This window comes from Trachypithecus francoisi, unplaced genomic scaffold (genome assembly GCF_009764315.1).
Source record: "Trachypithecus francoisi isolate TF-2019V2 unplaced genomic scaffold, Tfra_2.0 Lachesis_group13, whole genome shotgun sequence".
Taxonomy (NCBI): domain Eukaryota; kingdom Metazoa; phylum Chordata; class Mammalia; order Primates; family Cercopithecidae; genus Trachypithecus; species Trachypithecus francoisi.
The window spans coordinates 49,839,751-49,852,983 of NW_022681458.1; the positions used below are offsets into that span (position 1 = coordinate 49,839,751).

Below are 13,233 nucleotides of genomic sequence, written 5' to 3' on the forward strand. Positions count from 1 at the left end.
TTATTGTCTTATATTAAAATATTATGGAAAACTAATAGTTTTCTTTCTTCTTCTTTTTTTTTTTTTTTTTTTTTTTAGACAGAGTTTCACTCTTATTGCCCAGGCTGGAGAGTGCAATGGTGCAATCTCGGCTCACTGCAACCTCCAAAAAAAATAGATTTACATTGCTAGTCATAACTTGTGACTCCTGAAGCTTCCACAACCTCCGGGTTCAAGCGATTCTCCTGCCTCAGCCCCCCAAGTAGCTGGGATTACAGGCACGCACCACTACGCCTGGCTAATTTTGTATTTTTAGTAGAGACCAGGTTTCTCCATATTGATCAGGCTGGTCTTGAACTGCTTACCTCAGGTGATCTGCCTGTCTCGGCCTCCCAAAGTTTAATAGTAGTTTTCTATTGTTGTGTAACAAATTACTACAAATGTAGTGACATTAAATAGCACTAATTTTTTAGCCTACAGTTTGGTAGGCCAGAAATCCAGTGTGGGAAATAAGAAATAACTGGAAAATAATAAATTTCCCAATCTGAGTGCTCTGCTCAGAGTAGCTAAAGACTGAAATCAAGGTGTCAGTCGGACTGAGTTCTTGTCTGGAGGATCTGGGAAAATTCGCTTCAAAGCTCATTCTTGTTGGCAGAATTCAGTTCCCAGCAGTAATAGGAATGGGTCTCCATTCCCTCGCTGGCTGCCAGCTACAGACTGCTCTCAACTCCTAGAGGCTGCCCATATTCCCCACCGTGTAGTGCCCTCCATCTTCAAGCCAGCAATGGCAAGTCCAGTCCATCTCATGCTTTAAAGGTCTGATCTCCTCATCATCTGCTTCCACCAACTAGAGAAAACTCTCTGCCATTAAAGGACTCACGTGATTGGGTCAGGCCCACTTGGATCATCCCTCTTAAAGTCAATGGTGCCACACAACATCATTAAATCACAAGAATAAAACCCACCATAGTCACAGACCTGGGGATGACACAGGGCATGTCCACTGAGGAGGTAGGAAATCTTGGGAGCCATTTGAGAATGTTGCCTACCACATAAAAAACATAGTAAGGAAATTGAAATACTGCAAACAGGTATTAAACGGGATATAAACAAGCTACTCCTATCCCACTTCTCCCAACCCCACACCACAGTGATAATCATAGTCAACAGTTTTCTTATACATCTTTCCAGGGGAAAAAAAAAAAAAAATATATATATATATATAGTGCAAATGTGTCTCTGTATCTCCTCTTTGAATTTAAATAAAAGGAATCAAATTGCTTCTCTCTTTTCATCTTCCTTGGAGCTCCTTCCTTAGTGACAAATGTGGATCAGCATTATTCATTACACATAAGAGTAGCTTTTTATTTCTTTAATAGTTACATAAGAATAAGCGAAGAGATCAGCAATGAATCATCCTAAAACAGAGACACATTATTTATTATTTCCCTTTTTAATTTATGGACAGAGTTTGCATCAGACCCATTGTTCTACCTGAAACACCTTCTTCTCTTAGAACAGACGAGTCCTCCAAGAGTCTCTATTTTGGAATAGAGTCAACTAATTTTCCGCTAAGGCAAATTTAAATAACAACTTCTGAAGGAAGTGATCCCTTTAGACACAAAAGGCTTTTAACAGTATGTCCTTACCTGTGAAGAAATGGCACCAAAAAAAGAAGATAAAGAATAAGAAAAAGAAAATAGAAAAGCAGAAGGGATCAGATTCAAGTTAAAATTAAAGTCTGGAGTTCATCTGTGCTTCAGAGAAGGAAGAAAGCTCCATCCTCTGAACATTACCACATCTTTTCTCCCCAGCAACACCAAAGAAATAAAAAGTATTACTTTTTCCACAAAAGATGTATTTCTAATTATCGGCATTCTAAAATTCTTAAACTACAATGTTTGATCTATGACTTTAGAATACCAATTTTTCATATCTATTTCTTCCAAGCACAAAAAGACAAAGAGACTTCCACTACCTTTCGTTGTTCTTTGAATGGGACTAGACACTAAAAAATAGATTTACATTGCTAGTCATAACTTGTGACTCCTGAAGCTTCCACAAAACTCATATATTCTATTTTTTTCTACTGAAGTGACAAGTCGCTCTGCTTTCCTCCATTTAAATGAAAACACAGTAAGCAATAATAATGACCCCATTTCCATGAGCTGTTTCTCTGTGTGAAGAGTCCAAAAGTTTCTCTTCAGAGATCAGTCCAGTGTTCTGAAGTAGAGAGGAACTATTACATAGAATGCTAATGCATATGAATGTATGTTAATTCTTGAAGAATGTGGTAATTTGCTCTCAAAATCTTAAACTTCCTCACCTCTGCTGCAGAGAGACCCTAAAAGCACATCTCTGAAGGTTGCCTCCTGGGACATCAAAGAAGGCACTTAGTAGTAACTAGGCAGCAATTTAAGAACAAACCTCAAGATTGTATGAGGCAATTGTTAGTGATGAACAGAAACAAAGAAGCTGAGAGGAGATCCAGTACCATCCTTTGATCCAGGTAAGCAGAAACCTTAACCTTGGCCTGCACCTCAGGGGGCACCATGCCTTAAAGCACCTTCCAAGAAATTTTCTAAGTCCCCATCTGGTGCCTGGGACCAGCCCCTCTGCTGTTTGGTCAGGAAGTCTCAGACTAGATTAGGACATATGTCTCCATTTCTCCTCTACAGAGCACTCACTAAGTATCTACCTGGGTCAGCCGTGGTAGTTCATGCCTATAATCCCAGCACTTTGGGAGACTAAAGCAGGAGGATCACTTGAAGCCAGGAGTTCGAGACCAGACTGGGAAACATAGCAAGGTCCCATCTCTACAAAAAATTTAAAAATTAGCTGGGTATGGTGGCATGTGCCTGTAGTCCTAGCTTCTCAAGGCTGAGGCAGGACGATTGTTTAAGCCCAAAAGCTCGAGACATAGTGAGCTGTGTTTGTGCCACTGCATTCCAGTCGGGGTGACAGAGCAAGACCCTGTTGCTTAAAATAATAATAATAATAATAAATTATTCTCTGCCTAATGCATGGGGTAAACCAAATTCCCAAAGAATCTCTAGGAGGAAAGGCACTGCTGTCCAGGATAATACTTTTTATATGAGACTGTGAAAGATTGGATAAAATTGGGCCTCTGGAATGGTGCTGACATGCTGACTTAGGGTGACAGTGACCCTGACTTTGGAGGGACACAGAACAATTCAGGACTCTGCCTATCCCTGGGCTTGAGCACACACGTGAGCTGGTATAATAGCTCTTTAGACTGTGGTGCCACCTCCAGTGTATGGAGGAACCAGAATGACACAAGGTATCCTCTACCTAGAGCTGTCATTCTACTTCCTCCACAGGCTCTACACCATGGGTCAGGCTATGGGGTGGCCTTCACTACCTGCACCAAGAGCTTTCAAGATTTTTGCTCTCCTTTACCCCGTGACTCTTCAGATCCATTTCCTCTCTTGCCTTACATCGTGTGTTGATATTGTACTGTGCCAGGCTGGTCTTGAGCCATGCTAGACAAGAGATGGACATTTCTTGTGCAAATGGGACCACTCTTCTTATCCTCTGTAGGTTCTTCACTTATTTTCCCCACTGGTAGAAGTGGTGGAAGGCAAACGTCCAGTAGCACTAAAAGAGATCACATTGTAGGAACACAGTGGCCACTGCCTAAAGCATTCAGGAGAAGACATACTGGAAAATACGGTATTCTAAGTTTACATGCTGTAAAATTCTATACAGTAAATTTTACATGACCAGAAAACAACTTATCATTCACATTTTTCTGCATATGCTTGATAAAATTTGCATTTGTGGTCATCATCAACAAAGCGTAGTAACAGCCTTTGAGACAGTCATGAGAAACCAGTAGTCATGGGTGACATGATGAATGATGTAGCCTCATGAGTAATGATGGAACCAGCATTAAATAAATGGTATTAGAGAACTGCAGAGGCAAGAAGATCTATACTGTTTCAGTATAAACAGAATCTAAGGAACCATTGCATTGTGAATAATAACAGCATTGCTACCTATTTCTCACATGGTGGAAGGTATGAAATTAGCCAGGAACCACACATTTGGCAATAGAGAACCAGAAGATACAGTGCCAATCTACTGGCTGATATGAGGAATCATTGCAAGCAATGATTGGACAATAAACGAGTGTGTAAGTAGCTCCACTTTACCCATTATTCTGAAGAATAAACTTTGTAACACTTTTTAAATTAAATCATTTATACAGACAGAGGACCCACAAAAAATATTTACCTGAGGCCCTGCACATTTTTGGGATGACCCTGAGGAAAACTCTTGGGGAAAGGAAGCAGCTAATCTTCCAACATACAGTTTCATGCTTTCTCAATATAGATTTCATATTACATGGTTTGGGAATCTTCATGACTTAATATAACAAATATTTTACAAATGCAATGAAATAATTACCACTCTGTGATACAAAGACCCTCTGACACAGTGGGAACTTTTGCACTTTTTTTCTTTCTTTCTTTCTTTCTTTTTTTTTTTTTTTTTTTTGGTAGCTGTTGTTCTGTTGCATTTTTTCCTGCTTGAAATGAATTCTCAGGTATTCAGATGCAGCTTGCTTACTTAGTCAATCAACTGCAGCAAAAGAGTTCTTTTCAGACTGACTGACCTTCAACACCCAGAGTATTTTTCGATGACATCACTGTCATTAATTGGTAAAAACTCAGAGAATGTAAACTAATTTTCAGGTTAGGCTTAAATATTTTAATTATAGAAGAAAGTCTGCTCTAAAAACATATAAATGCATGTCAATAACATATACAGGTTATTGCTGAAATATCTCTTGGATCTTTTCCTTTTTTATGAACATGGATAATTAAGGATTAACTATATTTTAAGAATTCCATTTTACCAATGGTCTGTTTTTCCCACAGTCGTATCTATAAAAATAATTATTCGCAAGTGATTAATCTGCCTTGATGACTTAAACTATGAGTCTAATCACACAATTACTAGCCAAACAACTAAGAGAGGCTAATAAGAAAGTTCTAGTTTCTGTTCTAGTTCAAGGAATCTTGGCTTATTTCTAGAAGTAGGCAAGAAATAATTAGAACAAGAAGAAGATTAAATTTTAAACCAACATATTAAACCAACTTAAAGTAGTGACATAGCCAATTTATAAGCATATGAAAATATCCTTGTGTCCTTCCTCTTACCCACTGATTTTTTTTTTCTCCTTGCCAGATTCTAATTGTAGAAACTACTACTGGAGATGCTTAAGCTAATCAAGGTCAAAATTTTAACTCCCTCAGGATTTTAAAATGCAAATACCACTGAATTTCTTTTCAATAAATCTTACAAATACATGTTACAGAACAAAACATTCCAATAACATAGTATATTGAAATATAAAATCTGAAGTTAATTTTTGTATTTCCAGTTACTGCTTGGTAAGAAAGCTTAAAGAAAAGCATACTGTCAGTGCCACCATTCTTGTTTTTAAAAATTCAACATATGTTTCCATTTCGATAAAGACAGTTATAAAATGCATTATGGACATAGGAAACAGAATAGAACAATTCAGATTTTCTGATGTATTTTTCTTTTGACTCACCAAGTATTGCTTTCCTCCTATCAAAGAGGGATAGAAAGTACCTAACTTTGAGAAATGCCTCTTCTGTGATCTAACCCTTTAAAGTGGGATGACAATCCTGTGGCAGGCAGGGAAAGGATATTGAACAAGGACATTAGCAACTAGAATAGTTACCTCTACTTTCTCAGTAATAAATGGCAAATTCCAAGTCTTAAGCCTTTTTGTTTGGAAATTCAACAACAGTAACAAAATGAGTTCATCTTTCTTTAAGATTCAGTGGCCTTTTTGAAACAGAATCCCAGGAAAACAATCTTAGGGTGTGAAATTCTGTGAATTTTACAAATAAACCATAAATTACATAAAATTAAAAGCAATTTCCTGACTTTTCAGCACTGACCTTCTAATGGATGCATCCCATTCAAAGATCAAATGGTAAAAACTTTACATCCTACAAATCCAGCAAAAATCACTTGTAAACATGAAGACACTGGACCCAAATGAACATCAAATGTCTAAATAGAAACAGCACGAACCTGCTTGCTTTAGGAATGTTTTAGGATAGAAGATGTTGATTATAAATAAGCAATAACATGGTAGAAACAAAAAACCGATTTGTTTAGAGAAAAATATAGTATTGAGAATCAGTAACATCCAATGCAGTGCATCAGTCAACATGTTTGGACATTATATTTGATACAAAGCACAGTTGTGAAATGAGTGAAGGATTCTAACTCTTCCACTGTGCAATCATGTATCCTTGCCCCACCCAATAGAAATAATAATGCCTTTAAAATATTTCTGTTCCCTGTATCCTTTGCCATCACCTCTCTGTTCTGCTTTTCTAAGCAGCAGGGTCAACCTGACATTTCCTGGAGGACTGCACCTGTCAGCTGGAATCACCGTTCTCCCAATTGCTGAATCAGCCCACCCTCATACTACTAGCTGGTAGTGATACAAGGAGACCTTCAAATTCTGTGAATTTTGTGTCCGGATTAGAACAGGCTGTAGGCCAATTTCTTTAAAACCAGAACAGATTTTCAGACATTTATACGATCACATTTCTAATTACAGAGGGCCCAGAAAATACATATCATTTCAGACTTGAATGGACTATTTGATTCCAAGCAAAAATCTTTTATTTTGCCACCCAGATGACTACCATATACTAAGGCCATTGTAATTATTCCTATTGTAGCAGAACATTGTTCTAACTTGAAAAGCCAAGCTTTTAAGAGCAGTTCTGTAAACAGCATTGAATACTAGACAAACTAACAAAATGAGAAAGAGGCAAGTAGGAATCAGTTACAGGGTTCAAATTTTCAACCTTTGTGACTTTGATCCTTTGTCAACCATGATTTTTCCATGTAAGCTGATGGATAAAGGCTACCCAGAGAACACTGCTGAACTGAAAGAACTTTTCTTATTGAAGAAAAGATCTCAGCAATTCAGAGAGAATAGTCTATTATTTTTCAAGGGAATTCTAGTTAACAATGATATTACGTTATTGAGTCCATTAAGAAAGATATATGAGGCCGGGCCCGGTGGCTCAAGCCTGTAATCCCAGCACTTTGGGAGGCCGAGACGGGCGGATCACGAGGTCAGGAGATCGAGACCATCCTGGCTAACACGGTGAAACCCCATCTCTACTAAAAATACAAAAACTAGCCGGGCGAAGTGGCGGGCGCCTGTAGTCCCAGCTACTCGGGAGGCTGAGGCAGGAGAATGGTGTAAACCCGGGAGGCGGAGCTTGCAGTGAGCTGAGATCCGGCCACTGCACTCCAGTCCCGGCGACAGAGCGAGACTCCGCCTCAAAAAAAAAAAAAAAAAAAAAAAAAAAGATATATGAGCAAACTCAGTCTCTTAGTTTTGGGCACACCAGAATCAGAGCCTCAGGCAGTAGTTCTGGCGCACAAGGTCAGAGAAAGCCAGCAGAGTGGGGTGTAAAGTGGGAGAGGAGAGAGGAAAGAGCTCAACAAGGATGTGGTCCTGTACAAAGGCTAGTCTTGACCTGATCCACGGGATCGCACCACAAAATTAATTATAGCCCTCTCCTTCGATGTAAGGGAGCCATTTGCAGCCCCACATTCATCAGTCATTGGTTGCCCTTAGTTGGAGTGAGGAGCATGACCTCCTGGGAGATGCAGCTGCCACTCGCAATTCTCTAGAAAAGCGGACAGCTGTGGGTCATTAGAAGTCTACACTCACAGCAACTGGAGAAGGGAGTGATGGGCCGGGTAAGGGATCCAGGCAAAGTGCCACAGCATCTACTACACTCGATAATTGCAGATCACTCAGAAATTAGAAAAACACCTGGGCTCTGTAAAATGTTAGACAGACTGGAAAGGGCCACCTCTGGCATCAACAGGTGAAGTCATTGGGATGAAATGGCCGGCAATCTTACCCAGGTGCCCTTAATTGTATTATATTCCATGCTGTGTGCGTCCTTTGCTTGTTAACAATCTACAGCCTCTGACATAATGTATCCTTAACCTATTTTGGTGTTCTTAATTCAGAATTATTTCTTCTTCCCGCATGAAGAAAAAGCTGTCAGTTTTGAGAATATCCATTAAGTTAAGGGCACAAGGCAGAACATTAACATTCAACTTGAAGAGAAAGAAACAGACTTCATACATCACAAAGCACAGTTCTTTTTTAACGGAAGAATGAAGTTTCAGATGGAGAGATGTGGAGACAGAGAAAGAAGTTACCTTCTTTGTACAATTTTTATTTGCATTTGACGAGTGCTGTTCCATCACTCAGTAAAAAAATGTCCACCTCTGCTGTTAGTTTGTGATGCTCCTTATTTCTCAAACACGAGCGCTTAGAAATTCCAAACTCTCTGATTTTTTTCCTCCCTGACCTTGTGCTACAGTTGGAGTGATCCACATTTTCTCTGTTGCTCTGTGATATTCTGAAACAATCAAAATAAAACAAATCCTTTATTACCCAATAGGTAGACCAGAAATAAGAAACCCAAAGGCTGGATAACAATAAATCTGGTGGTATCTTTACCCGAGTGGGTATTTTGGAGTCACAGAAAAACTCAGACATGTCATTTTGTACTTCCAACTTTCTCCTTCTCTGTTTTGAGGTGATTAATTTTCTCTGGATATCTAGAGAACAAGATGGCTTTATATTTCAGTTCATTACAAAAACAGAGAAAGAAAGAAAAGATTTGCCTATCTCCATAGGAAAGTCGATTTCTTTCTTTTTTGACCTAATCAATGAGAAGGCATTAAATATAATGGTTTCAAAATCTTAACTAGAAATGCCAGTTTGGCCACAAAAGGCTTTGTTAAAAGGGCGTGTGGCAATCCATGGAGAGGGTCATCATTATAATAATCCACTCAGGATGATTTGATTTCTATAGCTCCAAGTCTTGATATTTGTCCTGGATTCTGCAGCCAGGCAAGGCAGTGGGAGATTTTCTTCTGAAGCAAACAAATCTCCCTGTTTCGTACTGATTCAACCTAATTCTAGCCACCCAGCCTACACATTATATCTTTCCTATTTTGAGAAAAAACAGTCTTGGAACAGGGAGTGGGCAGTGGACTCAATTCTATTTTCCACTAAATTGAGACACCTTACAGATAAGAAAAGCCATATTTTCTGTGACGGGGAAGAAGCAGAATACTTGCTGCAGTGAAAAATCACAAACCAGGAACCAGAGGATAAGAGGAGAATGGCAGATTGACTTCCAGTTACAGGACAGCCATAAGCTCTTACAAGGCTCCCTCTGGCATCCACCTCTAATTCCTAGGCTCTATGCACATCCATAAATAAATAGTTTCCCAAAAGTAGACTCATCTGGGAGTAAAATGTCAGCTTTGCAAGTCTTCTGACCCTGCTCTCCCACAATCCAGGCAAGACCCCTCAAGTTATAATTAGCTTTCATTGACCCTTCAGTCCTCCATTTTTGCATGGCCAATTCACTGCTATTTATATCAGGGCTCAGTGGCAATTTTTGTGGCCACAACTGTGTTCTGACCTTCTCCAGAGAGGATACTGAGGGTCAGGACAGTTTTGTTCATGTTTCGATAGAGTTAATACATCATCTCTAGGATTAGAATTCTAGTTTAAAAGAGTGAATGGTAGTTTTGGGTTTTATTTTTGGTGCAAGAGAGTAAGGCTTTGCTTTTAATATTTGAATTTAGGTGTGGGAGTCAGTAAATACATTTATGAAATGCCAGTGAGAAGGAGAGAGAAGGTGTAGAAAAAGAAAAGGGGGGAAACTTCCTACTAGAATTTTGCCAGAATTTATAGAAGTCTAAGGTTAGAACTGACCTTCTAAGTTAACATTAATACAAATTTACGTCTGTAACAAGCCTAAGTTCAGTCTCATAACAGAGAGTTTCAGCTCTTCAGAAGTATAATCGAAAAAAATGCAAGCTAGGTGGGCAAAAGCACTAAAGCCAGAGGCACATCCTCCTTGCTGCTAATAGAATTAGCTGATACTTATTTTGTATTTGCAGGTGCCAGGTACTGTTAAGAGTCCAATGCTAGTGCGAAGTGTTATCACTTCCAGAGCACAATCTCTACACTAGTCAGTGGGACTGAAGCCCAGCTGTAACAATTACTAGCTGTGTACCCCGCAAAAATATATTTAACCTCTCTATCCTTCTGGTTGTTGTTTTTTTTCCTTTGTAAAATGGGTGTTAGAAATAATCCTCACTTCATTTCAATTCAAGATCCTGAACAGATATCCACATTCTCAACTTCATTACAGCATTACACACAAAGCCAAAATGCAGAAACAACCTAAACATCTATTGGTGGATAAATGGTTTTTTAAAATGTGGTATATACATACAATAAAAACAGTATTCAGCCTTTAAAAAAAAGAAAAAAGAAGGAAATCCTGCTACTTCTGATAACATGGATGAATCTTGAAGACATTATCCTAAGTGAAATAAACTAGTCATAGAAAGACAAACATTATATTATTTGACTTACATAAAGTATCAAGAATAGTCACATTCAGACTAGAAACAGAGAGAACAGTGGTTGCCAAAGGCTTCAGGGAGGGAGAAATGAGGAATTATTGTTCAATGAGTGTAGAGTTTTAGTTACACGTGATGAATCAGTTCTAGAGATTTGCCTTCCAATGTTGTGCCTGTTGTTAACAATGAGGTGTTGTACACTTAAAAATGTATTAAGGAGGTAGATCTCATTTTAAATTTTATTACTACAAATTTTTTTAGAAAACTGAAAAATACTAAATCCCTACTTCACAAGATGCTATCAAGTTAAATCAGTTAGTGCATGTAAAACACCGGGCACAGAACCTGGCACATGGAAAGAGCTTACATAAATGTTGGTTATTACTATTATCCACTTATTAAATGAAAAAGTGGAGGTTTAAAAGGGTTATTTGTTCAAGGTCACTCAGGGAAAGATGGGCAAAGCTGAGATTTGAACGCAGGCGGTCTATCTCAAAGTCCATGTGCTTATGTGGTAAACCTTAACACCTCCCTGGCAAGCACATCCCCAAGGACTCAATGTGATTGGACTCAGTCCTATCTGATGTGGCAGAAGCAGCACAGCAATCAGACGCCCATGGGTTCCTTTTGGCCAACAGCTTGTGGCAGACCATGAGTCTAAGAATTAGTAGCTACTACAAAGGCTGATGGTGCCACAAATTTGAAGATAGTGGGAAGGAAGACCCTCATTTCTCCATGAAAAGACTTGATGTGGGAAAGGTTCTTGGCTAAAACTAGATTTCTCTCATGTGAAATTAAGGCCTGATTATAAAATTTTTTAAAAACTCTTATGAATTTACAGCTTTTGTGAGGGCATAATATTTCACTTAAAGCAAAGAGAAATTACCTTTTGTGGTAGAAGGGTACCCGTGTTCCTAACTAACCATTTTATCCTCATGTTGTGCCCAATAGTATATCATACCATGTCTCATTTCATCTCTATTGAAATTCCATGAAGTAGAAATTATTAGCTTTGTTTTATGAATGAGAAAATAGAGAGGTTAAATAACAAGGTCACAAAATGGCAGAGCTAGAATTTGGACCCATGTCTGTCTATCCTAAAACCCAGTGTTTTAACTGTGAAACCAATACTACCTTGTTGCTTGTGATTGTGGTGATCTGTTCATGTACAAAAATCACAGTGAGGAATATGTAGATAAGGCTCTCTCCTTATACAATAGTATGACCTTAGCTTGACTTGTTATATATAGAAAAAAAACCTAATAAATATTGTTTTTTTTTTTCATTCTAACCATACACTTGCAATGTACTTTGGAATTTTAAATGATTTGTACCTCTATTAAGCAAAGCTAAGAAAGGCATTATTACTTCCACTTTAATTGGTGGGAATTCTGAAACGTATAAAAGTGACTTGCACCAGCCCTAAAGTTTTGAAGTAACGTCTTATCTGTAGTCCCCTGGGCTTTTTCCTACACTTCATTCTCTACCTTTGGAAACATTTTCCAGAATAGGTGATTAGTGGGTATAGAAATACAATAAATTTTCTATAAATATAAATAATTTGTATCAAGAGGCGAATACTTCAGATTCCATATAGGTGAACCAAAAACATTTCCTGAAACCCTGTCTCTACTAAAAATACAAAAATTAGCCCAGCGTGGTGGCATGTGCCTGTCATCCCAACTACTCAGTAGGCTGAGGCAGGAAAATCGCCTGAACCTAGGAGGCAGAGGTTGCAGTGAGTCAAGATTGCACCATTGCACTCCAGCATGGGTGATAGAGCAAGACTCCGTCTCAAAAAAAAAAAAAAAAAAAAAAATTCCATGAAGAAAATCTGTGAACATATGAGGCTCCCAAGACTGATAGATACTTTTGGGTTCCTGTTGCTCTAGATAGACCGCAAATACTATGGTGTTTGCAGGTTTCAAGCTGCTGGATGGCCAAAAGTGCCTCTAAGCTGTTGGTGGGAGAATTGAAAGGTTCAAAGGGAAGCAATGGTATAGAAAGTGTGGTAACTGGGAGACTGCATTATGGTTTTGTTTTTAGTTTTTTGGGTTTTTTTGAGACAGAGTTTTGCTCTTATTGTCCAGGTTGGAGTGCAATGGTGTGATCTCGGCTCACTGCAATCTCCGCCTCCTGGGTTCAAACGATTTTCCTGCCTCAGCATCCCGAGTAGCTGGGACTACAGACATGCAATACCACACCCGGATAATTTTGTATTTTTAGGAGAGACAGGGTTTCACCATGTTGGTCAGGCTGGTGTCGAACTCTTGACCTCAGATGATCCACCAGCCTCGGCCTCCCAAAGTGCTGGGATTATAGCCATGAGCCACCACGCCCAGTCTGTGTTTGTTTTCTATGAGGGGATTAAAGCAAAAGGAAAAAAAAACAAACACAGCCAAATGTCTGCTACATGGCCATATACACAATGGCAAGCCCCTTAGCATAGAGCCATTTATCATTTATATGCAGCAGAATTTTAGCTTTGAATTGAATGCTCAAAATTAAAAAATAATAATAATAAACAAAAAAGGCCCCATTTTCCCTGTCTTTCTACAGGATCAGAAGAGGGGAAAGGTAAGTTTGCAAGGAAAAAAAAAAGCTTTGATTTCCTGTACATATTTACGCAGGAAGAAAAATGTCTTCACTGCCATCTCCAGACAAGAGCGCCCTGTGCCAGTCAAGAACTTGTGTCATCCTAGGCACTCAAGACATGCTTATTGGATGAGGAACTTGGGGCTCTTAAACTGA

At 38.8% G+C, this 13,233-nt stretch overlaps 1 long non-coding RNA gene across 1 annotated transcript in view; it reads right to left on the reverse strand.

Moving 5' to 3' along the window:
- Positions 1-8,174: 8,174 nt before the first annotated feature.
- The window catches only part of LOC117095350, a 32,072-nt gene continuing 27,013 nt past the window's right edge, over positions 8,175-13,233 (reverse strand). Inside the window, exon 5 of the long non-coding RNA XR_004441934.1 lies at positions 8,175-8,453. This is a non-coding gene — a long non-coding RNA (uncharacterized LOC117095350). The remainder of the gene's footprint in view (positions 8,454-13,233) is intronic.